Source organism: Bos grunniens, chromosome 15, assembly GCF_055505025.1.
Source record: "Bos grunniens cultivar Pamir isolate PY7600 chromosome 15, Bosgru_T2T1.0, whole genome shotgun sequence".
In the NCBI taxonomy this organism is placed as follows: domain Eukaryota; kingdom Metazoa; phylum Chordata; class Mammalia; order Artiodactyla; family Bovidae; genus Bos; species Bos grunniens.
The window spans coordinates 15,715,374-15,743,366 of NC_141179.1; the positions used below are offsets into that span (position 1 = coordinate 15,715,374).

At 38.0% G+C, this 27,993-nt stretch overlaps 1 protein-coding gene and 1 pseudogene across 3 annotated transcripts in view; one reads left to right on the forward strand and one right to left on the reverse strand.

The window, feature by feature from the left end:
• The window catches only part of SESN3 (sestrin 3), an 80,163-nt gene that overhangs the window by 11,791 nt on the left and 40,379 nt on the right, over positions 1-27,993 (forward strand). The gene's annotated exons all lie outside the window — the stretch shown is intronic.
• On the reverse strand, positions 4,550-9,718 carry LOC147357347 (rRNA-processing protein FCF1 homolog pseudogene; annotated as a pseudogene). The gene has a single exon (XR_015141431.1). The product of XR_015141431.1 is annotated as an rRNA-processing protein FCF1 homolog pseudogene (transcript).

The window sequence follows — 27,993 nt, forward strand, 5'->3', positions numbered from 1 at the left end:
TCCCTTGGCAACTGTGAACCAGAGACTTGTTTTTGGCCTGGACTACCCTTTAGCTAGCCTTTGCTTTTTAGATCCTCCCAGAAGTCGTTTGTTGGTCTATGGAACAAAATATTGACTGCCACTTAAGGAGCACATGAATATTACAGGTTATTCAACAGTGGGTTGAAACACCTTGAATTTTGCTGCTCAAAGTTAGTAAGGAATGACAGGCATTTTGCCTATGTTTCACAAAGAATGTATTGAACATATCCTGTGTATAACAAGTATGGCCATAAAACTGGCTGACTAGAGCCATATTATTTCTTGTAACAGGGATTTCTTAAAGTATAGCTTTGAACTACTTGTACTAGAGGTATATGTTTTCATTTCTAGATTTATATTTTATTTTTGCATCTTCCTATGTTGCGAAGATGGAACTTGGCACTTAAATATCTGTTTCTTTATATGCAGAATTTAAAAGGTCAAATTTACCTCACTAGGAACTAAAACCAGATTTTGTGGAAGATTATGATAATTACCTGAGACTGTAACTCTTAGTTTTGAAATATATTTTTAATATCAACAACAATAATAGCTTCTATTGAATCTCTCGTATGTGCAGTGGACTGTGCTAAGTCTTTAAGCCCTACGTGTGTATTACAGTTAATTGTCACAACAAACCCATAAAGAATTATTACTCATACGTTATGGATGAAGAAACTGGAACTCAGAGAACCTTGGTTACTTGCTTAAGATCATAGTACCAATAAGTGGCAGGCTCAGGATTTGAAACCAGTCTGACTCCAAAACCTGGCTTTTATACACCTATAAACCCTGTATTCCCTTATCCTCCACATGTTTTCCTTATCTACAAGACTCAGAAAATGTAAAAATTAACAAAACTTAATAGAACTTGGTTACTAAGAGATTACTAGGAGTGAGTTCAAGTTCGGATATTTTCTACTTTAATTTTACATGAAAAATGTAAATTTTTCTCTATAAGGTTAAATTGAGGTCAAACAGTTTTGACCTATCTACTTTGCTATTTTATCTATGTAAATCTGTTGTTAATCGTGTGACCATTCTTTCCTAATCCCAGGATATATTTTTCCTAATTTCCTACCAAACTTTGATCCACTCCTTTTGCCAACCAGCCATTCATTAGTTCACTAATACTGATTCATTCAATACTGCTACGATGTCTGTGACAAAAGATGCTGTCTAGGAGCATTTTGAGCTTAAGTATTGTATCTCTTAAAGAGGACCTCTAAGAAACTGTCTCACTTTTTGGTAAACTTTTTGCAGTAAAGAGTTAATCTACAGAGATAAGTAGCATGAACGTTTATTCCTGCTATTCATTTTGGCTTTTTGTGTTAAGGAAAAAATGATGATTATAAAAAAAGCAAAGAAACCCTAGGACTTTATCCTTCCCCTACCATTATCCCTACAATACTGTGTCTCCAGAAGAATTTTTTAGTTTTACAAAGGGTTTATGTTAGGGAGGGGGGTATGTGGGAAGATGTGGTTTTGCTATTTCTTAGTTGACACTCTGAGAATTTTCCATAGAAACACAGTAAGATATCTAATTTAGTTCCAGAGGACTATTAATATAACTAGTATATTCAATAGGCTTTTACTGTTGAGGCAAGAAACCTAACCACTAGAGGTAACATCGTTTCCAGGGAAAAAAATACATTGTGAAATCTAAGTAAATGCTTCACAGGAGCTATCTTTCCTAATTTGTGTGCTTAACACCAAGAAGGTTAATGATTTAGTATGTTGACTCTGAGGATATTTTTGGCTATTGGTTGTTGTGTCTCATAAGAAAGCTGTGTTAATGCAGTTTTATCCAACATTCAAGTAACAGTTGATGGGAGGGATAAAAATTGGGTGATAATCAGAGTGTTGAGATAACCAAGGGCCACCATCAAGCTTGCCCATTTTTACTCACTTTGTACTCAGTCAGACTGGACCAGAATGGTTCATTACAAGCTGGGTGGCATATGCTGGCATATGGTATGGCATATCACTACCTGCTGCTGCTGCTAAGTCACTTCCGACCCTGTGCGACCCCATAGATGGCAGCCCACCAGACTCCCCCATCCCTGGGATTCTCCAGGCAAGAACACTGGAGTGGGTTGCCATTTCCTTCTCCAATACGTGAAAGTGAAAAGTGAAAGTGAAGTCCCTCAGTCGTCTGACCCTCAGCGACCCCATGGACTGAAGCCTTCCAGGCTCCTCCGTCCATGGGATTTTCCAGGCAAGAGTACTGGAGTGGGGTGCCATTGCATTCTCCTATCACTACCTACTGATGTCTTTAAAGTAATATAAATGAAACAAATAATTTTAACTCCCAAGAAAGTTTCCTTTTTATTTGCGATTAGGAGTGTAATATGTGTATCTTAATTCTTTTGGTGTAAACAAAGAAAACAAATTACGCCAGCAAATTTACTCCACTCAGAAAGAATTAAAAAATCAGTAAGCTATAGGTATCTTAGCACTAAACTCCAAGTAGTGTTCAAATTCTTTTATCAAAGCTTTTTTGTTTAATATATTACTTGAAATTAATGAATTCTCAGCTGAAGTGTGGAATCCTATTTATAGGATTGTGTTATAGTTTTTTTTTAAATATGACAATATAGTTAATAATCTTGTGATATATTATTTTATATTGTATAGCTATTAAAATGACTACAAGGTCCTGGTTCTAATATTCTTTATGCAAATATTGAGTACTCAAAGTTAACATGAACTTATAAACATTTTTTTGACTATGCAAGAGAACTATTTAGTATTCAGTGCCGTTAAAATGAGGGAAAATATTTATTTTGGCAAATAACAATGTAGAAACAATTGTCCTTTTTTGGTTAAAATGTATGGATTGCCATTTTACACTTATTCTAGGTCTCACTGATATTACTGTTTAATGGCTTCCATATTCTTAAGCAGGCAAGATATATAAAAGCTGTAAACATTTAGAAACCATTCACATACTTTGTGAATATCTTTCATGTATTTGTTCATTCAAAAGACATTAAGTTTGCTTGCCTCTTAGACACAGAAAAAGCACAAAGGGAGCACATGAGGGTTCTTGCCTAAGCAGTGTGATCATTTGCGTCAAACCTCTGGATCTCACAAAGACATCCTCAAGATTATGCCCCTTACTTGGTAGATAGTATAGATCAGGGTTTGGCAACTTTTTCTACAAAGAGGTGGGTAGTAAGCACTGGAGGCTTGCTGGTCTAGAGTAAGGCCTACATAGCTCTCTTTGTGACAGCTACTCAGATCTGCCTCTGCACTGTGAAACCAACCATAGACATGACTGAGAATGAATGGATGTGACTTTATTCCAATACAGCTTTATTTAGGGGTCTTGAAATTTTTATTTTATATAATTTTGACATTGTAAACCTTCTTTTGACTTTTTTCCCAATTATTTACAAATATAAACCTCATGCTTAGCACTCAAGCAGTAGAGGGGGAGAGGGGGCTTCTCTGATAGCTCAGTTGATAAAGAATCCCCCTGCAATGCAGGAGACCCCAGTTTGATTCCTGGGTCAGAAGATCCACTGGAGAAGGAATAGGCTACCCACTCCAGTATTCTTGGGCTTCCCTTTTGGCTCAGCGGATAAAGAATCCACCTGCAATGCAGGAGACCTGGGTTCAATCTCTGGGTTGGGAATAACCCCTGGAAAGGCTACCTACTCCAGTATTCTGGCCTGGAGAATTCCATGGACTGTACAATCCATGGGGTCACAAAGAGTCGGACATGACTAAGTGACTTTCACTTCACACATAGTAGCAAAACAGATGGCAGGCCAGATTTAGGCAGCAGTTAGGAGTTTGCTGACCTCTTGGTATAGAGTTAGTACACGGAATTTTTGCATCACTTCGTTAGGTGACCTTTCTGAATTGTGCTTTGCTTACTATTAAAATATCAATAGTAATAGGACCTATTAAAGTATTTTTCTATGTATTCTATCATAGGTCTACTTTCACTGGTGTACAAAATTAATCAGAAGCCAACTATGTTATAAGCACTACCATTTGTAAAATCATGTAACTGGGATGACCTGCCTATTTAGTACCTAGAAAGATAGCATGTAATTTGGATGGATCCACATCTGTAGATATTGAATATACTTGAAAGCATATTTGTCAGGTCAGTTGGCATCTGTCAACAGTGCTGTGTACCTGTTTTAAAGTTGTCACACCTTGTTTGAATTCAGTGCAAGTGCTCTTATATATTACAGAGGCTTAAATCTTAATTTTAGGTACATTTCAAGAGTTTTCCAAAATCTAATATGAGTTGTTTGGATTGATATGTCTTAATGCATAACTAATTAAGAATCTCTTTTTGTGCTGGTCAGAAAACCCGTGTTAGGATCTCAGAGCTCTGTTAACTCTTACTATCTTTGAGGTCTCACATAAAGAGCGTATATGGTAACTCCATAGACGTTCCTTACGACTACAAACTGGCAGTACAGTTTTTTTTTTTTTTTTAACATTAAAAAGTATATTTAACTGTAACTCAGCTCATTATAGAGCAAGTGGGTGAGTGCAATAGTAATTCACACTATAGCATGTTTAATGAACTTGCAAAAGAGAAAACAGGTCAAAGGAAGGTGGACAAAGTTTCCCTTTTCATTAGAACCGAGGGGCTCCGTAATCATCTGGCATCCGCTCAATGTTGTACCTATGGTTAGAAATGTACATGATGGGAACTCCAGGGATCTTCCGGATTCTTCGTTTAAGGTCCCGGTCAACTGTGGCCACAATGTAACACTTGTGCTGAGTTACTCTTTGTACTAAGCAGTCATCTGCATAGGTTCCTTTGTGTGTACACAGTAATCGTTCAAATCTTGGATCCTTGGCAATCCTTAAAGCCACTCTATATTTCTGCCCCAATTTCTCAATTTCAGCCATTACGCAGTCAGTTATACAAGGGATACACTTGGCATACAGACAGTCCATCATTGACTGCACTAAGTCCAGTTTGGCCTTAATGGAAAAGTTGATAAAGTTGGTATCGACCAGGATGTGGTAAGGTGGGCCCAGCTGTGTGTTATATTGGAAGAATAAGCAGGAAGGGTGTTGGGGGACTTCTCTTTCCTTGAGTGCACTGGGATCTTTCTTTTCTTTCTTTTTCGGTTTTAATCTATCCTTTTCTTTAAGCCTCTGATCTCTGAGACTAAGCATTCGCTTCATGGTCGCATACTTCCGTGTTTTCTTTTGCTTCCCCATGTTCACGCCGCGCTCTTGTTTCTTCCGGAATCACCGGCGGCGCGGCTCGTTTACTAGCTGTAAAACTAGTTTTTATAGTAAATAATTAAATATAAAAATATAAAAACTGTAGTTTTTATAGTAAATAATTTTAAAGTGTTGACCTCATTGTCTTATTCCATTAAAGTCCTGATTCCCTACCTACCTTCCACAAACATGCACAGAGTGACACTTGAGAAAAATACATGGTCCATAGCTGACAAGGGTGGTATCTGAGTGCAGTGATACCTGAATGTTGGTGTTGGAGGCTGTGTGAGGGGAGGATGATTCTGTCAAAACAGAACCCTTCTATGGTGAGTGGAAGTGATGACTGTCAATAATTTAAGCATGGAAAATCATTAGCTATTCAGAATACTTATTATGGAGATGAACTTAAAAAAATTTTCACACTGAGCATTTGATCAGTGAATATAGTATTGACACCATTTATCCAAATCACACATTTTAGAAGCATCAGTATGTGATGTTTTCCGTGGTTGAGATCTATTGATACCCACGGCAATGACCCAGCCAGTGTCGTGGGCAAGATTCAAACCCTGGTCAGTCAATCAGAGTTTTCATTGAAATGATGATTGGTAATGTGTCCTTCACACTTTTAGTAATGTGTCCTTCAAACTAAATCTGATAGAGAGTTCTCTTGACCAGCCCTTGTTACAATTGCTTGGTTATGATTATATACAGGAGAATTAAATTACATAACCCATGTATTGATATAAAATGATCATTCTGATTCTTTTATCTTATGAAGTAATCCTGAATCTTATGCACTTGATTAAAAAAAAAAACAAATTTCCGTAATGTCTAAGCAGCCATTAATGGAAAATATTTTACTTTTAATTGATGTTAAACTTCTAATGGTAAGTACATGACGTCTATATGTTTTTCTGTTTCTTCCTTTATTAATGGTCTGTACTAAAGATTCTGCAGGGAATGTATTTGCCACAATGGTGAATGGAAAGAACTGAAAATTAATGACTACCTGGATGATAGCTTCATTTAACTTCAGATATTTATAGAAGCTGTTTCTTACTGAGAAACTGAGGATCCTGCCACCAGTGTGCTATAGGGTGTTGCGTCTTTTAGAGTGCCAGTAAAATTTGAATCTTATGTGGCAGTGTGCATTTAGTAACTTTAGCTTTTAACAAACCACTGTGTTACCTTTTCTGAAAGGTACTCTAATGTCATAAAAATGAAGTAATTTGTCCTCTAGAACTCCGGACTTGTCCATCACTTTTTTTGTTCAGTGACAGGTATGCTTTTCATGACCATAAAAAAGGAGAGGAGCACATTGTTACTATAAAAAGGTCTTTTCTTTTTATTCTATCTTTATAGTCATTTTAATGCATTTTAGTGTTTATGGGTAATTAACTGTCTGACAGAGCTGTAGAGCACGTGAAAACTAAAATATAAAGTGCTGTCCAAGGCATTATTAGAGATGGGTAAAGCATGTGGTACATTGAAGGATAACCAAAGTAGCAACAAACCCAAACCTAGATTATCTCCTAAGTGCTGCTGCTGCTACTAAGTCACTGCAGTTGTGTCCGACTCTGTGTCCGACATAGACTGTGTCTGTGTCTGTCGTCTGTGTCTGATCCCACAGACGGCGGCCCGCCAGGCTCCCCCGTCCCTGGGATTCTCCAGACAAGAACACTGGGGTGGGTTGCCAACTAGATAAACCCAAATGCCAACAGTAACAGTGTCACAGAAGGAACAAGTCCGTTTTCATATTAATTGTGCCTGCCTCAGTGTCTCTGTCTATATCCATGATGTCTTTCATTACATTAAAATGAGACACAAAGAAAAATATATATATATAATGTGTTGTCAGTTGTGGATCAATCAATCCAAGATCAAAGATTTCTAAAATGAAGATGTAAATCAGTGGAAAAGTTACACTGGACTCACAGAAACTCAATACACATACATTTTTCTGGAACCTATGTAATTGGCATAATTGGCTTGCAGTTATTTCTAAGAAAAATTTACATTCAAGTACTAAGTTCCTCTGCATGATTTAATAGTAGATACTTGTTTTTCTAGGATTCACAGGGAACACAAGCTATTTATTGCTGGTCAGGGGTTTATTTTCCTGAATGTCACTGTAACCTCACAGCAGTTATCCAGCCACTAGATAGCAATTTTTAGGAATTAACATAGTCTTGATTGAATGAATAGCCTCTCCAAATTGCTGTGATTAACTGTTTTTCCCCAGGGACTGAAGATGTTGTTCTATTTAAAATAGTTCATTTGGGGAAAGATTGAAGTATTTTATTAATAAGGAATAACTTCTCTAGTCTGAGAAGTTTGTTTAAGGTCTATGACAATGGTTCTTAAAGGGTGATCTTGGAACCAGCAGTATCAGCATCACCTGGGACTTTTGTTAGAAATACAGATTCTTGGACCCCATCCCAGACCTGCTGAATTAGAAATTCTGGAGGAGGGACCCATCAATCTGGATTTGAATAAGACCCTCAGGTGATCATGAAGCACTCTTGGACTGAAAATTGCTAATCTAGGATTAATAACTAAATACTTCTGCAAATTAAAATTTATATATCCATTTTATGTTCAGTATGTGTTATCAATTATTTGAGAAATATCATAAAAGGAAGAAATTGTTTCCAATTAAGTCAATACTAAATCTCTACTTTTTAGAGATAATAATGATAAGTACCAGCTCGAAAATCAGTAAGATTTCTTTTGCCTTTTTAAAAAATATAGATTTCAGACTTTTAGGTACAATATTCTCTCACCTTGAGAAAAATATATCATTATATTGTTGCCAGATACTGAATTCTAAGAAAAAAAAAGATGGATTTTGTAAACTTGTTTATGACTGAAATCAAGTGAAAATATCTCTTGGAATCCCTCCTCTACATAAAAATAAGTGTTTTAGTGCTAACATTGGTAGACTCTGATGGGTTTTACCATCTTCGGTTACTTTTATTTCAAGGAAGATTGATGTTTTATTTTCATGGAAAATAAAATTATCTTGAATGTCTTTTCTTAAATAGAAGGAAAAATGACTATATTTGTCTCCAAGACAGATTTAAAATAGGCACATTTTTTTAATAGTTTTGAGTCTCTTAGACAAGATTAAATATGTATATGAATTATGAATATATATATTTTTTTACTTGTAAACTGGTAGCTTACTCTTCAATTACAAATGGGATGTCTGGAAGCCTGAAAATTAAAGCAAACTTAAGGAATTATACATGGGCCCTAGCTAGATGAAAAGAATAAAAAAGATTACCCTTTGAAAAGGAAAGATCATTTCAGTTAGTTGCAGTTCTATCTAGGATAGTGAATATAAGAAATTTTATTTTGCTATCTGGTTGCATCTAATTTTGAGGAAATGGAGTTTTCCTCATACTTTCTCTGCTTTTAGTACTAAAATTTAACCTGTGTTGATCTTACTCAGGAAGAGTAATGGACCATATTAAATTGTCCCTTCCTACCCCACTCCCAAATTTCTCTATGCTGCCTGCCCAAGAAGCATTTTTACTGACTTAATTCTCAACCATGGAGAGTGATGCTTTTTTATTGACCACTTTTTTATCCTCCTTCTGTGAGGAAAGGACTAATATAGTACCTTAAATAGAACTGTCTCCATGGCAATGGCCAGTCAGCTTTTGACTCTGAGACTTATATAAAAGGAAATTTTAAAAGGCATTTTCATGGTCTAAAATAGCAGTACAGCAAAAGTAAGGTATGAGAATATTTCCTGTCAGTTCTTGCATGACTGATTAAGCTAACATATCTTTTTTTCACATAGCACTTTTTGTCTGAATATTTCAAATGCTATAGAATGATTCCTTCACTTAATTAATGAATGATAATCATTATCTTCAGATTAATAGAAAATTTGAGGAGCTGAGGTCCAAGATTAGAATTGGGACCCTGAGAGAAAAAATTTGCCTAGGACTGGCTGTAATTTTATTCTCATAAGGAATAAAAATACTGACTAAATTATGAGCCATTCTTGATTATATTTAAACCGAATTATCTCTGGAACACTGGAAGCAATGACAAGATTAAAAACAAAAGTTTAACAAATTATGCGATTTTTTTTTCTAACCAGTTCCTACAATTTGGGATTTTGGGGTTACTTCTCTTGTTAAAGACACCCTTGGCAACTTGCCACCCTTGTTACCTCTTGTGTCCACACCCACTGAAGAGGAAAAGCCCTATAGTTCTCACCACTAGGCCACCTAGCCTTCAGGAAATGTCGGTCAGTGTGCGGTGTATTAGAGGCTAAGGAAAAAGACCACATTATCCTTTGTAATCTTTTGTCCTTTACTATATTCATTTCCTCCTTGAGTAAGCCTTATCTAACTATGGGATTAATTTCCAGCTGAATCATCTCTCAAAAGTTCAGTTCAGTGGCTCAGTCATGTCAGACTCTGTGACCCCATGGACTGCAGCACGCCAGGCTTCCTGATCCATCACCAACTCCCAGAATGTGCTCAAACTCATGTCCATCGAGTCGCTGATGCCATCCAACCATCTCATCCTCTGTTGTCCCCTTCTCCTCCTGCCTTCAATCTTTCCAAGCATCAGAGTATCTTCCATTGAGTTGGCTCTTCGCATCAGGTGGCCAAAGTATTCGAACTTCAGCATCAGTCCTTCCAAAGAATATTCAGGACTGATTTTCTTTAGGATTGCCTGGTTTGATCTCCTTGCAGTCCAAGGGACTCTCAAGAGTCTCCTCCAACACCACAGTTCAAAAGTATCAATTCTTTGGCACTCACTCTTCTTTATGGTCCAACTCTCACATCCATACATAACTGCTGGAAAAACCATACCTTTGATTGTATGGATCTTTGTCGGCAAAGTAATGTTTTGCCGGGGACCAGCCCCGGCTGATCCAGGGTACTCGAAGGAGAGACGGCGTCGGCGAGGGTCAGGATACGATAGTTTCAATTAGATATTAATTAGAGATATAAAGAGTAATAGAATAAGGATAGCTCAGTAGGAAAATTCAGTGGAGAAAAGAGGCTGAGTAGCTTGGTTTACGCGGGGGACCAATAAAACTTCAAGACAAGAAGCTTGCACCACTTACGTAGGCCGCAGGCGTCCTTCCGTTCTCCCGAGGGAGAGGAGACACTGAGGCCTCCCCGGTCGGATCTTAGAAGCCCAGGCAAAATTAGTAAGCTTGGTGGGTTCCACGCTCCAGATGGAGACTCAGCCAGAAGGAGAGAGAGACATGGGGAGACCAGTATTTTGAGAAACTGATCCCAATTCTTTATTTTCCAGAGTCTGTTTTTATACACTAAGATGTTATACAAAAGTCACGTGGGGACAGCAGTCCTGACTTTTATTAAAGTCAGGTGCTTCACACAAATGTATACAGAGGTCTTAGGGGTGTTACATCATCTTCTGGCCAGGGGGGCCTGCTGACAATTTACGACCCTCTCCTTGTGACAGCGGTCAGTCAATCAGGACACTTATTTCTCCAGGGCTGATTATTCTCAAAACAGACGCCACCCAAGTAAAGTTACACTCCTACAGGGTGAGGGTGTAGTGGGTTTTAGTTAAGGAAAGAATTTACTTAGCCTAAGGTCTAACGTGATTAATATCAAAGGTCAATTCTATGTATTCATTAATGTGTGTAAGGGCAGGGGATATGGAGACTTAGCAACAAACATTGGCCAACAAATGAAAAACCCTTCACCAACACAATTTCTAATTAGCCCATTATACTTATACTAATAGTTTTCTAACTTTTCTAAGGAACCTGTTTTTAGAAGGTTTAAAGCATCTCGTGCCTCTCACGGTTGGGAGGCTGTGAGCAATCACATGTGGCCGGACGAGCCTGTCAGGCAGGCCAGAGAACCTTCAGAGGAGTTTGTAGGTTAAAACACTCTTGTCACACCCAAGAGTTTTTATTGACTGGAGCTCTAGGTTAACTCCTTCTCCGAAAGAGGTGGTGGGGGACAGCCCCCCGTAAAGTCAGAGGTGTAGGTAAGAGCACAAAGTAGTAAAGTAGGCAGGCTCTGGTTATGGGGGTAGACGCTCGAGGATTTCCAGGGGGACTCCTGAGGCTCGATCCCGCCTTTGCGTATGTCGAGCCTCCTTCCTCATGACCTTTGCCATGGGCGGAGTACCTCACTCTGGCCCCCAACAATGTTTCTGCTTTTTAATACGTTGTTTAGGTTGGTTATAGCTTTTCTTCCAAGGAGCAAGCATCTTTTAATTTCAGTCACCATCTGCAGTGATTTTGGAGCCCAAGAAAATAAAGTCTGTCACGTTTCCATGGTTTCCCCATTTCTTTGTTATGAAGTGATGGGACTGGATGCCATGACGTTTGTTTTTTGAATGTTGAGTTTTAGGCCAGCTTTTTCACTCTCCTCTTTGACTTTCATCAAGAAGTTCTTTATTTCCTCTTCACTTTCTGTCATAAGGGTGGTGTCATCTGCATATCTGAGCTTGTTGACATTTCTCCCAGCAATCTTGATTCCAGCTTGTGCTTCATCCAGTCTGGCATTTGACATGGTGTACTCTGCACATAAGTTAAACAAGCAGGGTGACAATATACAGCCTTGACTACTCCTTTCCCAACTTGGAATCAGTCTGTTGTTACATGTCCAGTTCTAACTTGCTACTTGACCTGCATACAGATGTCTCAGGAGGCAAGTCAGGTAGTCTTGTATTTCCATTTCAATGAAGCAGAAGTAGATGTTTTTTTGGAACTCTCTTGCTTTTTCGATGATCCAATGGTTGTTGGCAATTGCTCTCTGATTCCTCTGCCTTTTCTAAATCCAGCTTGAAATCTGGAAGTTCTCTGTTCTCATATTGTTGAAGCCTGGCTTGGAGAATTTTGAGCATTGCTTTGCTAGCATGTGAGATGAGTGCAGTTGTGTGGTAGTTGGAACATTCTTTGGCTTTGCCTTTCTTTGGGATTGAAATGAAAACTGACCTTTTCCAGTCCTGTGACCACAGCTGTGTTTTCCCAATTTGCTGGCATATTGAGTGCAGCACTTTCACAGCATCATCATTTTGGAGTTGAAATAGCTTAGCTGGAATTCCATCACCTCTACTAGCTTGTTCGTAGTGATGCATCCTAAGCCCCACTTGACTTTGCACTCCTGGATGTCTGACTTTAGGTGAGTGATCACACCATTGGGGTTATCTGGTCATAAGATCTTTTTTTGCATACAGGTTTCTTTTTTGTAGGATATCATCAGTAAATACTTAATACTCTGATGTTATTATTAAGAAGGGAGTTGATTAAAATCGGTGGCATAAGTACCATGGAATAGTGGACAACGCTTAGGATGTGTTGACATGAACTGATGTCCATAATAGATTACTGAGTGGAAAAGACCTTTTTAAATGATATTAAGTTTTTTTTTTAATTTTTTAAAATGTAAAAAGATAATACAGAAGGATTGACTCCAAAATAAATAGTATTTATTTCTGGGTAGTGAGGTTACTGAAGCTTATTTTACCGTATCTTTCTCTTCATTACCTTTTGTTCCCTTTAACAATATGTATTTCACAAAAATATTAAGAGCTCTTAGCATTTTGAAATAATAGACTAGAACAAATTAAGGGAAGGATAGTACAGAGAGCAAGTCCAAGTGAGATGGAAAATTGAAGATGCTTTGAGGTGAAAACAGAAGTTCATGGATTTAATAGATATCCACAGAAGCTAAGCAAACTGATCACATGGACCACAACCTTGTTTAACTCAATGAAACTATGAGCCATGCCATGTAGGGCCACCCAAGATGGATGAGTCATGGTGGAGAGTTCTGACAAAATGTGGTCCGCTGGAGAAGGGAATGGCAAACCACTTCAATATTCTTGCCTTGAGAACTCCGTGAACAGTATAAAAAGGCAAAAAGATAGGACACTGAAAGATGAACTCCCCAGGTGGGTAGGTGCCCAATATGCTATTGGAGATCAGTGGAGAAATAACTCCAGAAAGAATGAAGAGATGGAGCCAAAGCAAAAACAACACCCAGTTATGGATGTGACTGGTGATGGAAGTAAAGTCCAGTGCTATAAAAAGCAATATTGCATAGGAGCCTGAAATGTTAGGTCCATGAATCAAGGCAAGTTGGAAGTGATCAAGCAGGAGATGGCAAGAGTGAATGTCGACATTTTAGGAATCAGTGAACTAAAATGGAGTTGGAATCAGTGAACGAAAATGAACTAAAATGGACTGGAATGGGTGAATTTAACTCAGATGACCATTACATCTACTACTGTGGGCAAGAATCCCTTAGAAGAAATGGAGTAGCCATCATAGTAAACAAGAGTCCAAAATACAGTACTTGGATGCAATCTCAAAAATGACAGAATGATCTCTGTTCATTTCTAAGGCAAACCATTCGGTATCAAAAGTAATCCAAGTCTATGCCACAACCAGTAATGCTGAAGAAGCTGAAATTGAATGGTTCTATGAAAACCTACAAGACCTTCTAGAACTAACACCCAAAAAAAGATGTCCTTTTCATTATAGGGGACTGGAATGCAAAGTAGGAAGTTAAGAGATACCTGGAGTAACAGGCAAAGTAGGCCTTGGAGTACAAAACTAAGCAGGTTGAAGGCTAACAGAGTTTTGCCCAGAGATCACACTCTTCATAACAAACACCCTTTTTGAACAACCTAAGTGAAGACTCTACACATGGACATCACCAGATGGTCAATACTGAAATCAGATTGATCATATTCTTTGCAGCCTAAGATGGAGAAGCTCTATATAGTCAGCAAAAACAAGGCTGGGAGCTGACGGTAGCTCATATGAACTCCTTATTGCCAAATTCAGACTTAAATCATAGAAAGTAGGGAAAACCACTAGACCATTCAGGTATGACCTAAATCAAATACCTTGGAGAAGGCAATAGCAACCCACTCCAGTACTCTTGCCTGAAAAATCCCATGGATGGAGGAGCCTGGTAGGCTGCAGTCCATTGGGTTGCTAAGAGTCAGACACAACTGAGTGACTTCACTTTCTCTTTTCACTTTCATGCATTGGAGAAGGAAATGGCAACCCACTCCAGTGTTCTTGCATGGAGAATCCCAGGGAGGGGGCAGCCTGGTGGGCTGCCGTCTGCGGGGCTGCACAGAGTCGGACACAACTGAAAAGACTTAGCAGCAGCAGTAGCAGCAGCAAATAACCTTACAATTATACAGCGAAAGTGACAAATAGAGTCAAGGGATTAGATCTGATAGACAGTGACTGAAAAACTATGGACGGAGGTTAATGACATTGTACAAGAGGCAGTGATCAAGACCATCCCCAAGAAAAAGAAATGCAAAAAGGCAAAATGGTTGTCTGAGGAGGCCTTACAAATAGCTGAAAAAAGAAGAGAAGCTGAAGGCAAGGAAAAGGAAAGATATACGCATTTGAATGCAGAGTTCCAAAGAATAGCAAGAAGAGGTAAGACAGCCTTCCTCAGTGATCAGTGCAAAGATATAGAGCAATATAATAGAATGGGAAAGACTAGAGATCTCTTCAAGAAAATTAGAGATACCAAGGGAACTTTTCATGCAAAGATGGGAACAATAAAGGACAGAAATGGTATGGACCTAACAGAAGCAGAAGATATTAAGAAGAGGTGGCAAGAATACACAGAAGAACTATACAAAAAAGATCTCCATGACCCAGATAACCATGATGGTGTGATCACTCACCTAGAGCCGGACATCCTGGAATGCAAATTCAAGTGGGCTTTAGGAAGCATCACTATGAACAAAGCTAGTGGAGGTGATGGAATTCCAGGTGAGCTATTTCAAATCCTATAAGATGATGCTGTGAAAGTGCTGCACTCAATATGCTAGGAAATTTGGAAAAATTTGTGGCCACAGGACTGGAAAAGGTCAGTTTTCATTTCAATCCCAAAGAAAGGTAATGCCAAAGAATGTGCAGACTACTGCACAATTGCACTCATCTCACACACTAGCACAGTAATGCTCAAAATTCTCCAAGCCAGGCTTCAACAGTACGTGAACCATGAACTTCCAAATGTTCAAGGTGATTTCAGAAAAGGCAGAGGAACCAGAGATCAAATTGCCAACATCCGTTGGATCGTCGGAAAAGCAAGAGAGTTCCAGAAAAACATCTTCTGCTTTATTGACTACCCCACAGACTTTGACTGTTTGGATCCAACAAACTGTGAAATATTCTTAAAGAGATGGGAAGACCAGCCCACCTGACGTGCCTTCTGAGAAATCTGTATGTAGGTCAAGAAGCAACATTTAGAGTTATACCAGTTATCATTCCAAATGGAATAACAGACTGGCTCCAAATCAGGAAAGGAGTACGTCAAGGCTGTATATTGTCATCTTGCTTATTTAACTTATGTGCAGAGTACATCATGTGAAATGCCAGACTGGATGAAGCACAAGCTGGAATCAAGATTGCTGGGAGAAATATCAATAACTTCAGATATGCAGATGACACCACCCTTAATGGCAGAAAGTGGAGAAGAACTAAAGAGCCTTTTGATGAAAGTGAAAGAGGAGAGTGAATAAGTTGGCTTAAAACTCAACATTCAGAAAACTAAGATCATGACATCCAGTCCCATCACTTCATGGCAAACAGATGGGGAAACACTGGAAACCATGAGAGACTTTATTTTCTTAGGCTCCAAAATCACTGCAGTTGGTGACTGAAATTAAAAGACGCTTGATCCTTGGAAGAAAAGCTGTGACCAACCTAGACAGCATATTAAAAAGCAGAGACATTACTTTGCCAACAAAAGTCCATCAGCCAAAGCTATGGTTTTTCCAGTAGTCATGTATGGATGTGCAAGTTGGACTATAAAGAAAGCTGAGCACCGAAGAATTGATGCTTTTGAACTGTGGTGTTGGAGGAGACTCTTGAGAGTCCCTTGGACTGCAGGGAGATCCAACGAGTCAATCCTAAAGGAAATCAGTCCTGAATGTTCATTGGAAGGTTCTTCATTGAAGTTGAAACTCCAATACTTTGGCCACCTGATGCAAAGAACTGACTCATTTGAAAAGACCCTGATGCTGGAAAATATTGAAGGTGGGAGGAGAAGCGGATGACAGAGGATGAGATGGTTGGATGCCATCACTGACTTGATGAACATGAATTTGTTTACACTCTAGGAGTTGCTGATGGACAGGGAAGCCTGGTGTACTACAGTCCATGGCATCCCAGAGTCAGACACAAATGAGTTACTGAACTAATAGAAGCTATGGATAGATTGCTGAGGGAAAAATAAGGTGTGTAGGTGGCTCATGTTGACTAAAAGAGATGTACCACTTGAGAGTTGTGAGTTAAGTTTTTTTGCTGCAAAATGAGGACTGCAGCCTGGGAGGCAGAGTCTCAGATAGCTCTGAGAGACTGCTCCAAAATGGCAGTGGGGAAAGTCTGTATATAAGGTTTTGGTGAAAGGGGAGTTCAATACCATGAAGCACTTATTTTACAAAAGGTTTTTTGTTAGTCATGAGGATCTGATGTCACCATGAAGAGTTTTAGTGCTTCTCTAGATTTGAGGAGATGCAAGGATTGAAATCATAAAATGTGTTCCTAAAAACATCCAACTATCTAAAGACTTGTCCCACCAGATTCCCTGGAACACAGAATGCCTCACTCCACCCTGATCTCCCTCAGGGGTTGTTGAAGGTCAACAGCTATAGCAGCATGGGGTTCAGTCTCCATGGCAGATGGCAAATGCCCTTACAGTTCAGTCATTGGCAACACTCTTGGTAAGTGCCAATTTGAAGTTGACACTAACGAGTGCTCAGATATGTAGACACAGATATATACAATCTGGAAATGAATGACAGTATTGTAGCTATCTCTATACAGTATTCCTTTATGTTATAGCAGTCATTTCAGAATTTTCTTTTTTATGTAGTTACTAATATTTAATCAGAAAACTACTTTTTCTCTTTAATTTAGAATTCAAAAGATAGCTACAACTGTATTCTGCTTTTGTATACTGTATGGTAGATGAGACTTGTATAATTTTCAGAAATGTGTGAAATCTGTAATTTGAACATTATATATTCATCTAGATGTGTTTTCAATTAGGACCTGAAGATAAGAAAAGTTAATTAATTTGTGAAGTAATTTAATTTATAGCTTAATGAGTATTTATATATTTATTTAATAGTATTTAATTAGTACTTATGTTTTAGGGCATTTGAAGAATACAAAAGTATACAGAATATGAACTAGATTTTGGAGAACTTACTGTGTGGTTGGAAAGGAAGACCTTTACTAAATTATTATGAAGGCAGGTAAAAATAGAAAATATGTATGCTTTTGGTTTTTTTATAAATTTTCATAGATTATTATTTATCTTATTATTTATGAAGGCATGAATAAAACTTCAGTTACCCAAATATGCTAGTGTATGGCCAAGAAGGTTAGTCAAGTATTAAATATCAAATACTTGTTCTTACTTTTAAGGTGGAGTGATGTGATCTTGATGACTTTCTACATTTTTAATTATTTTAATTCTTGAAAATGATCATCTTATTATAGAGTATAATCAATTATTTTGTAAATGAGTATTTCTCACTTAAGTAGCTTTGTTTTATTTTCCATTTTTAATTTGTTTTTTTGTTGAGCAAAATACTGAACTAAGGGACTACTGTGAGTCAATTGATAGCTTTCTAAATCCAGTCTATTCTATAAATCTTTTCTTTAACTTAATATTTAAACTCTTTGGCTAGTTACACTGAACTTTGTGAACTCAGTGTTGCATAATTATAATAGCAAGCACATATATAATAGATAATATGACACTGTTTTAAGAGCTTGACAGGTATTAGCTCATATAGTATTTTTACTACCTGTTTCAATAGCCTCCTATTCATGCCATTAGTGAGGAAGGGATTCCTAGCTTTAGGTCATGGGGATCACCAAAGAAACAACACTCAAAACTAGACAGATGAGATCAACAGCTTATTAGTTATGTATACCACAGCCCAGGGAAAGAAAAAATTGAATGTCTTACAGGCCATATGGAGGTTGTATTCAGGAGTGAGCAATCAGGGGCTGTGGGAGGGAGAGTTTGTAGTATCAAGAGAGTGAGCTACCTCCTGGTTCCTGTGGGAATCTGTGCATGTCTTGCTTGAATAATTCCATGGGCTGGTAGGGAACTGAAACCTGCTACTCTGGGATCAGCAGGAATTGCACCTGATCCATTTGATAAGAAGGGTTATTTGGCTAAGAGACCTTATCTTCATGAGCAAAGTGAGGAGAAGAACTTGCAAATTGGGCCATTTGAGGTCTTCCTGAAGACTCTTGAGTGTCCCTTGGACTACAAGGAGATCCAACCAGTCCATCCTAAAGGAAATCAGTCCTGAATATTCATTGGAAGCTCTGATGCTGAAGCTGAAACTCCAGTACTTTGGCCATCTGATACAAAGAACTGACTCATTGAAAAAGACCCTAGTGCTGGGGAAGATTGATGGCAGGAGGAGAAGGGGATGACAGAGGATGAGATGGTTGGATGGCATCACCAACTTGATGGACAGGAGTTTGAGTAAGCTCTGGAAGTTGGTGATGGACAGGGAAGCCTAGCATGCTGCAGTCCATGAGATTGCAAAGAGTTGGACATGACTGAGTGACAGAACTGAACTGATTTCATCGTATGCCTAAGGAGCACATAATATTGAGCCTTAATTTTAGGCTTTACACCATATGACCCTATGAGGTAGGTAGAATTATTTACCCCATTTCTTAGATGAGAATAGCAGGTACACAAGCTAACCTGCTTAACACTATGATGACCACACTTCCAACTATTCCTTATATATTCGCTTTCCCTCAATGTAGATAGAAATTCTCAATATCCAGAAATAAAAGGAAGGCATATAGAAATTCAGTGGGTCACCCCCATGTCTATCTCATAAACAGAAACGAACTGCTTTCACATTTGTTTGTTTACTAGTTGTAAAGGAGTTTTCATCTCTGTGTCATGATTTTTGTTTTTCTTTATAAATGTATAAAGTCTGAAATTAAGTAAATATGTTTTCATTTCTTGATTGAGAGTTGCTGGACACAGTCATTATCAAGAGAGGTAATAGATTTGATTTTATATTTCTAGGGCCTTTAAAGGAGAAGGCAATGGCACCCCACTCCAGTACTCTTGCCTGGAAAATCCCATGGATGGAGGAGCCTGGTGGGCTGCAGTCCATGGGGCTGCTAAGAGTCAGACACGACTGAGTGACTTCACTTTCACTTTTCACTTTCATGCCCTGGAGAAGGAAATGGCAACCCACTCCAGTGGTCTAGCCTGGAGAATCCCAGGGACGGTGGAGCCTGGTGGGCTGCCGTCTGTGGGGTCGCACAGATTCAGACAGGACTGAAGTGACTTAGCAGCAGCAGCAGCAGGATCTTTAAAAGCAGAAGAAATACTGAGATTATTTGGATTTTATTCTGTCTAGCATGAGAGGGAACAGTCACTGATCTAGTGTTTGTATGAGTAACTTAACTATACTTCTTAAAAATAACTTTTGATCAATAGAAATTTTACTGGGTTACAACTTTGGAATTTGAAAATCCTATTTGTCATTATTTCTTTTTTAACTTTTTATTTTATATTGGAGTATAGCTGATTAACCACCCCACTCCAGTACTCTTGCTTGGAAAATCCCATGGACAGAGGAGCCTGGAAGGCTGTAGTCCATGGGGTCACTGAGGGTGGGACATGACTGAGCTACTTCACTTTCACTTTTCACTTTCATGCACTGGAGAAGGAAATGGCAACCCACTCTAGTGTTCTTGCCTGGAGAATCCCAGGGACGGGGGAGCTTGGTGGGCTGCCATCTATGGGGTCGCACAGAGTCAGACATGACTGAAGCGACTTAGCAGCAGCAGCAGCAGCATAGCCAATTAACAATATTGTGACAGTTTCAGGTAGACAGCAGAGGGACTCAGCCATACACATACATGTATCCATTCTCCCCCAAACTCGATTTGTCATTATTTTTTTAACAAACATACTTTAACTATGCAACGGGAAGTAGTTGATGGTTATCTGCAATTTATATCCTATTTTATCACTCTAATAATATCAGAATATTTCAATTTTCTGGATAAAATTGGATATATTTTTCTAGATTTGGTCTTCAAGTAATGCAAATCAAATTATAAACTGCCTGAATTGAATCTAGTTTTGTTTTTACTTTTTTTTGGTACGACCAAATCTTTGATATAAGGAAGATGCTGCTGCTGCTGCTAAGTCACTTCAGCCATGTCCAACTCTGTGCGACCCCATAGACGGCAGCCCACCAGGCTCCCCCATCCCTGGGATTCTCCAGGCAAGAACACTGGAGTGGGTTGCCATTTCCTTCTCCAAGGCATGAAAGTGAAAAGTGAAAGTGAAGTCACTCAGTCGTGTCTGACTCTTAGCAGCCCCATGGAGTGCAGCCCACCAGGCTCCTCCGTCCATGGGATTTTCCAGGCAAGAGTACTGGAATGGGGTGCCATTGCCTTCTCCGATAAGGAAGATAAGTATATATTTATAGAGTATTACTTATCGGGAACTGTCTGACAATCAAAAACAGAAATTGCACGTTTCAGTTTTTCATTGCCTTCCCCTTGTCTGTGAACATTGTCAAATTAACTTTTGGAAAAAATAAAAACAATTTCACATCTACTTATTAAATAGTATTGAGTCATCTGGTCCACAGGAATAATAAACTTTTTTAGTCTTCCTTTCTGTCTTAATGAGAGCTGTGCCTCATTGATGTAGTGTCAGAGTGCAACGTGCTGTTAGTTCTACTGTAACACATCAATTTGTTCCAATTGATGTATCAGGGAATAATTTGAGCATGATGGTTAATTTTGCATTTGCTTATGGGCAGTTCCATCAGAAATGTTCAGTGAATTCAGAAAACCACACTCAGCTGACCTGAGCTGCCTAGGAATACCCTAAACACATGTTGCTCAAACCTTCACCCTCCAGGTCTGGTGTCACAGCTTTCCATCCAATTTCAGATCATCCTCCTCCTTACTGCTTTGTAACTCCCAACCCACTTCCACAAACAACCTTCAGATCTTTTTCAAGGTAATGTGCCATATTTATTTTAATCCTTATGTCATTTTTAGCAATTTAACATGTATGAAACTTTTTATAGCATTTTTATTAGGTTCCTTTTTTAAAATGTAAAACTGATGCAGTTTTTAAAGTATTGTGCCCTTAACTTCATTTTCCCTGTAAGCTGATAGTTTTATTGCATGATTTTGCACTGCTGCTGCTAAGTCGCTTCCGTCGTGTCCGACTCTGTGCGACCCCATAGACGGCAGCCCACTAGGCTCCTCTGTCCCTGGGATTCTCCAGGCAAGAATACTGGAGTGGGTTGCCATTTCCTTCTCCAATGCATGAAAGTGAAAAGTGAAAGTGAAGTCGCTCAGTCGTGCCCGACTCTTAGCGACCCCATGAACTGGAGCCTACCAGGCTCCTCCATCCATGGGATTTTCCAGGCAAGAGTACTGGAGTGGAGTGCCATTGCCTTCTCCAATGATTTTGCACAGTTCAGTGAAATTTTTAGGGGCACATATATTGTGATGCAGCAGAATGACTATAATTGAAAAGGTTATCCTTTTTTTTTCTTTCCAAATTACCCTTGGCTTTTAGTTAATTCATTGTGATAGTGTGATTAATTTAGTAAATTTACTAATTATAGATGTGATAAATTGCATATAGAAATTCAGTAGACTTTTTAAAATAATTGGACCATTGGAGATCACAGATGCCTTTAAAATATGTCACCTGTGAGGGGCCCAGAGGGAACTGTCATGAACCCATCAACCAAATTAAAGGCTAAAAGCATAATTTATTATTATAACATTATGAAAATATATGTTTGGGGTAAAAAGAAATTTAAAAATTATAAAAAATCATGATCTCTAGTACATTTGTTTTTATCCATCTGCATATATAATAAGCCTAGAAAACCATATTGGAAGGATAGAAATCACTATGTTAGCAGTAGTAGTAGTTTTAGTATGATAAAATTATGAGGAACTTTTGTTTGCTCTCTGTATTTTTTTTTCCATCATGAGTAAAAGTGTTAATAAAAAGTTTAATCCAAGAAAGAAAAACTACAGAGGTGGGGAGAGCACACAAAATGGGGGGGTATTGTACTAACAATAGTGTAATGTGTTTCTTCATGAGGCTCTTAAGGAGGACACGGTCCATAATGGGGGAAATTAGTAACCCTTGCCAGGAATTCTATCCGAAACTTAAATATAGGGCTACTTTTCATTTTGTGCCCACTATATTCTTGACACATTACTAGATTTTTTCCTTTGTACCTTATCTCATTTAATCCTCATAGCATGTAAAGTTGAGATTCCATCCCCACTTGACCAAAGAATAAATCAAGGCTTGAAGAGGTTATTTACCTGCTGCCTTGGGTGCTGCACTATTACCATTATAATGCATTACTTTTTCCTCTGAGGACAAGTGTATTTTTGAAACACTTGTTTGAAACTCATTGCCTTAAAATGTTGTAAAACATTGCCACTCAAGACTCATGAATCCATATTTCATGTTTTGCCACAATAAGAATAAATACTGCCTCAGTGTTTATCTGTGAAATTGAACTGGGGCCTCTGTTCCATATAGCATTCTTATTTGATATTTTCATATTTTTCTCTGAGAAATCAAGTAATAACATTAACTAAATATAAAAGAAATTGTTGACTATCAGAAATGCAGCTGTCCTTTGGTACCTTGAAATTGTTTAAAAATACTTGCCAACTAAATTGTACTGATTAGATAATCATATTTGTCTATTCAAATGTTATTGAAAATAATTGTATTCGCATGGGTAAATGTCTTAGCTTTGTTAAGTTCACTTCCACTCAAGCATAACATAAAATCACCATTTGATTCTTCTTTAAATCCTCTAAAAGCTATCTTTGTGACTAGTTTATTGATTTAGACATATACTTTGTCATATGGACTTAATCCTTAGATCTTGTAATCACTTATATAATTGTCCTGAAGAAACTTAAGTGTTGTTCCCACTTCTTGTACACTCCTCTTAGACAAAAGATAGTTTGGAGCATGACTAGGAAAACTAAAATTCTTTGCTTTTACAAAGTAAAATTACACTTCAAAGAGCTAACACTAAAAACTCATGAGGAAGACCTGCAGCTTCAACCTTTACATTCATAGGCTTCTTTTTGGAACCTCGCTGCCATACTTGGAGGAAGCAAATGCTGCCCAAGTGGAGAGGAAGCAAGACACCCATTAGACAACCAGCATTTGAGTGAGACATCTTGACCTGTCAGCCAACATGCTGAAAGTCGTATACATGTTTGGCATAGCAATGGTTGTTTGACTCTTCTTTTATACGAGAAAGGGGCTTTCCAGGTGGCTCAGTGGTAAAGAATCTGCCTGCCAAGCAGGAGACGTGGGTTTGACCCCTGGGTTGGGAAGATCCCCTGGAGAAGGAAATAGCAACCCACTCTAGTATTCTTGCCTGGGAAATCCCATGGACAGAGGAAACAGATGGGCTACAGTCCATGGGGTTGCAAAGAGTTGGACATGTCTTAGCAAATAAACAGCAGCAAAAGCATAGAAGAGAAAAATCCTGTATCTTTTGGTGACTGTGTTCCAGGGAAGAAACAGCTAAAGACCTCTTAAGATTGTGTAAATTCCCTAAAAATACATTAGGGAAAATTAAAATTCATGAATATACACAGGCCTGTGCTGTGCTGTGCTGAATCGCTCAGTCGTGTCTGACTCTCTGCGACCCCATAGACTGTAGTCCACCATGTTTCTCTGTCCATGGGGATTCTCCAGGCAAGAAGACTGGAGTGGGTTGCCATGTGCTTTGCCAGAGGATCTTCCCAACCCAGGGATCAAACCCAGGTCTCCTGCATTGCAGGCTGATTCTTTACTGTCTGAGCCACCGGGGAAGCCCAAGAATACTGGAGTGGGTAGCTTATCCCTTATCCCTTCTTCCAGGGGACCCTTAATCCCCCATGCCCAGAATCAAACCAGGGTCTCCTGCATTACAGGTGGATTCTTTACCAGCTCAGCTACCAGGGATGCCCCATAGACAGGCCTAGTAATTCTTAATGCCAAAGCCAAAACTCTGTAATACGTTGTTAAGTAGAATTATATGAGAACAACAAGTCAACAAATCCATGTATTATTTTGTGATGAATTTGAAAAATTATTTATGATATATAAAAGTATAAATCTTATGAGGATTACTTACAAGACTACTTTCATCATTCACACAAAGGAGTTTATCATGATCCCTTGATTTATTTGGCCAGGAAAAAAAAAAAAAAATGAGAGAAAGAAGAAAACCTTTAAGCAACATGGATCCTGACAAGAAATGGATCTTTTCTTCTTTAGCTTTTTTAGAGTATGGTATGTTTTCTTAACTGGATCATTGAAAAGAATCTTCGATATACTTAAAGTCATTCTGTTATAAAGATGTATACATTATATAGTATATATCTATAGGTTATCTTGGCTTATAATGTTTTACCAAAAACTCTTTCTCAGTTGATTAATAGACTATAAGAAAAATGGTTACTTTTAAAACAGTATTTGTTTTAAACTAGTGAAAGCAATGGGAAAGCAATTTTAAAGCAAATTGGTTGTTTTTCTTCTGAAAACTTTCTACCAGCTTTTAGAACCTGTCACCACATTGTGATTAACCAGAAAATGTTAATGCAAAAAGGCCCTTAGAGATCATCTTTCTCATTTTTTGTTTTTCAAATGAGAAAATTGATGCCCCAGAAACTGGTCAAGGTCTCTCAGTGCTTGAGAAGGGAAAAGAACTCAGGGTTTTTGTACTGTTTTCATTGTATCACCTAGCCTATACCATTCCGTTACATATCTGTTTATTATTGTTAGAAGTTTATATGCCTAATTTCACCAGCTAGTTTGTAAGTTTCTTTGGGGCAGCTTTTATACTTTGTATATTCCTAAAAGAGCTATTGCATAAACTGTTTAACAATGAACAGTTCAGTTAGTGCATATTGATTGGGTGGGTGGTTGATTTGAATATGTGTTTTTAACTTAGAATGCTTAGTGCAGTGTTCTGGTTCCCATTAAATATCATTTCAGTGCTTAAAAATTGGTAATACTTAAATTATATGAATGATTGTTATTTATTTCAAGGTAACTAGAAGACTGAACCCAGTCTGCTAATACTGACACCTTAAGTACAGGCCATCCTTAGTTAAAATAAGTGAAGTTAGTTCAGATAGAATAAGAAAGGACAAAAAGTTGCATGGATAACATCAGTATATAAGCCAGCTTGTAAAATGGGAGGAGCTATCAGGAGAATGACAAATTAAGGAAAGTCTTTGATTATTAGAAAATGATTATTTTCACAGGTCTCAACTGTAGCATAATTATAGCTCTTTGAAATGGCAGCCCACTCCAGTATTCTTGTCTGGAAAATCCCATGGAGGGAGGAGCCTGGTAGGCTACAGTCAGTCCATGGGGTTGCAAAGAGCTGGACACAACTGAGTGACTTCACTTTCTTTTCCATCAGAAACTACGTTATGAGAATTTTGTTGCCAAAACAAATTCAAAACCTTGGATGTTGTAAAATAATCCTATTCGTTTATAATATGTATGTGTGTATGGTGTGTTTTTTAGGACAAGAATGAGTCCAGCATGCCAAGAAACAGTTTTTAAGGAGGTGGTTGTCCAAAAATTATTGCTTGCTATAATTAAATATGTAATAGACTCAGTAATATAGAAAAATTGTGATCAACCAACATTTATTGAGCACCTGATTTGAATTAATTATTCAAGTTAATTAAAATGAAACACTTCTTTCATAATCAAATTGGTGACAGAGAAGATAAAGATATGTAAGGATATGACGAGGTATCTGTATAAGTGAGAACCTGAAGAGAGACAATTTACAGGATTTGAATGACTCAGTATGGTGAATGTAGGAACTCAGTTGGGTCTTATGAGACGAATGAGCTGTAACATTGTAATAAATATGAAGAAGGGATGTGGTAATTCCACTTGGGGGTTCCAAGGATGTAGGAGCAGAAGTCCAGGAGTTGTGGGGAGTCAGCAGATCAGTGTAGGTGAAGTGAAGTGCTCATGTCAGAAATACTTGGAAAACAAACATGGGAAAGCTCGGTATGAGCCAAAATGTTGAAAACCTTCCTTTCTTGCTTTTACTGTACTTATGCCCTCCCATCCCCCATCATAGCTGGTGATAAATCATAGCCCAGAATGGAGTAGTGATGATGGAAATGGAAAGCATATTAGAGTCACGGAGAGAAATTTTGTGAACAGGAAGTAAAGAACCTGATGTGAAGTTGTTGTTAGATATTAGGATGTTATTCATGATAGGAAATTTGGGACTTTAGATACAGATTAAAAGAATGAAACTCTTGACTCTTGGCAGCAATTTCATCTCCCTGAACCCCATATCCTTCCATACATCTACCTCATAAGCATATATCCCTAGATTATTAGAATCAACCTAAATCCAAGCTGCCTCAGTCTCTCGATTTCTTTAATACCAGCTGGTGTCACCATTGTGCATCATCCATTCATCCAGTGCCGAATTCTGTGATGCATCTTAGATGTCTCTCACTACCCTCATGGTCAGTCAATTCCATTTATTCTATCTCCTAAGTAACTCTCAACCTAATTCCTTTTTTTAAATTTATACTGCTTAGCTACATTGAATCTTTTTCCTAGAACATACAGTACAGTAGAACATTGATTTCCTTCAGCCTCCCCCATCCCAGTCCATTCTCTAACTGATGTCAGAAATGCATTCTCAAAAGATAAATATCCTTTTGATGTTGTCTATCATTTCTATGAAGTCAAAACTCTTTAGTATGACATTCATGATGTGACTCTTGCCTATGTATCAATCTTAGCCCCTAAGACAGTTTCAGGGATTATGTAGAACCAGCATATAGTTCCCCAAATGTGTCATGTCTTTGTATTTTCTATTCCTTTTGCCTGGGATGTTGTACTCTTCCAGACCTAGCCATTCTTTTCTAAGTAACCTGGCAGATTTTTATTTCTTCCTAAAGAATTATACTATCTGGAGGGCAATTTTGCTTCATCCCCTTGCAGACTTAGGTTTTCCTATCCTGTTCAACTCCATTAAAGGTCCTCACAGGTTTTTTAACTGTGCATCCAAATGTATTTACCTCATGTTTTCTTGATGTCAGTGCCTATGCTTTATTTATCTTTACACTTCCAATTTTTAGCCCAAGAACTTCCAGATAACAAATTTTTAAAAAAGGAAAAAAAAATCTGTTGAATGCATTAATAGTTCTTCTTTATAAAAGTTGCAATGTTTAATCTTAGTAAGGTTTAAAATATACTTAACACATTTTTTTCTTCAAACTCATGAAGTACTAAAATTTTATTGTAATAGATGCCATTTATTAAATGCCTATTTCATATCAGGGACTTTGCTATGCACCTTTAAAAAAAACTATAGTGAAAAATGTCCAGCTACACAAAATCAAAAAGAACAGTGTAATGAGCCTCCAAAACCCATCATCAAATTCAGTATTGACAAGATCTTGCCACTCTTTATCAATCTTGTGAATCGAATATGGCTGAAGTGACCAAGCACGCACGTTGTTGTCATTGTTGCTGAAGTAATTTAAAATTCTTTTCCTTCTACCCCTACATATGTCAGTATGCATCTCTAAAATATAGACACATTCTTGTATAGCTACAATGCCAGTGTCACACCTAACAAACTTAGCAATTATTGCTTGAAATCATCTAATTCCTCATCTTATTCAATTTC